This window comes from Gopherus flavomarginatus, assembly GCF_025201925.1.
Source record: "Gopherus flavomarginatus isolate rGopFla2 chromosome 13 unlocalized genomic scaffold, rGopFla2.mat.asm SUPER_13_unloc_1, whole genome shotgun sequence".
NCBI classification, from domain to species: domain Eukaryota; kingdom Metazoa; phylum Chordata; order Testudines; family Testudinidae; genus Gopherus; species Gopherus flavomarginatus.
Window position 1 is genome coordinate 4,792,043 of NW_026114609.1, and position 1,296 is coordinate 4,793,338.

The 1,296-nt window shown below is 54.6% G+C and overlaps 1 non-coding gene across 1 annotated transcript; it reads left to right on the forward strand.

Annotated features, from left to right (window-relative positions):
- The first annotated feature begins 823 nt into the window (after nt 1-823).
- On the forward strand, nt 824-907 carry TRNAS-AGA (transfer RNA serine (anticodon AGA)). Its single transcript has one exon. It is a non-coding gene; the product is annotated as a tRNA-Ser (tRNA).
- Nucleotides 908-1,296: the final 389 nt, after the last annotated feature.

Genomic DNA, 1,296 nt, shown 5'->3' on the forward strand with positions numbered 1-1,296 from the left:
CGGCTCTAGGCACCAGCAAAGCAAGCACCTGCTTGGGGCAGCCCATTTGCAAGGGCAGCATGGGAGCTGAGAACCAACAGGGGGCTCTGGGAGCTGTAGTTTCTTCGTTAGCTCCTTGCCTATAGAGCAAGGCCTGGAGCAGGGAAAGAACTACATTTCCCAGCATTCCCTTGGCCACTACCAACTGGAAAAGAAGGAGGGGGCCTCATGCGGCAGCGTGCTGTGAGTGGAGAGTTGCACTGTGAATGGCAGGAAGACCATATTTTAACATTCAAAAAACAGGACGCTCCAGGGGGAGGGAAGCCCCACCCTGCCACCATCACCCTGCCACCATCCACTCCCTCCGACTGCCCCCCCACAGAAACCACAACCCATCCAACTCCCCCCCCCCGATCACCCCCTCCCAGGACCCAACTGCCCCCCAGGACCCTACCCCCTATCTAAGCACCACTGGTCCTTGTCCCCTGATTGCCCCCTCCCGGGACCCCTGCCCCTAACTGCCCCTGGGAACCCCACCCCCTTTCTAAGCCTCCCTTTGCCTTTTCCCCAACTGCCCCCTCCTGAGACCCCCCTAACTTCCCCCCCAGGACCCCACCCCCTGCCTGTCCCCTGACAAACCCCTGGGACTCACATGACTATCCAACCGCTGCCTGTCCACTGACTGCCCCCCCACCTCTGACCCATCCAGCCCCCGCTGCTCCCTGTCACCATGGACACACACTAATGCACAGCCGTGAGTGTGCTGGGGGAGCTGGTCTGAGCAATTTGAAGAGACAATTCTGTGAGAACAGAAAAATTGTGTGGTGAAGCAGCTGCACATCAAGTAGTTGTGGCTGAGTGGTTAAGGCGATGGACTAGAAATCCACGGGGGGATTTCCCCATGCAGGTTCAAATCCTGTCAACTATGGAAGCATTAGTGTGTTGTTGTTGCTGTTGTTGTCTTAGTGCCTGAGCATCCATGGAGCCAGATCTGGTCTCACTCTGAGGCTGTCTATGCTTAAAATACTGCTGTAGCCCTGTGGAGAAGACAGTTGCTACAGTGAGGGGAGAGGTTTTCCATCCCTGTAGTAGCTGCATTGACAGAACAATCTTTCCTTTCATTTAGCACTATCTAACCATGGCTTAGGTCAGCTTAATTATACTGGTCCTAGGGTTTTTCACACCCTGAAAGACGTACTTCTTAGAGGGTTTATCCCATCAACCTCCCATTCCCTGGTCCTTCTCACGTAACCAGAGAGCAGCAATGCACGAAGCTCAAAGGTGCAAACAATTCAATGTTTATTGGGGTAAACTTCC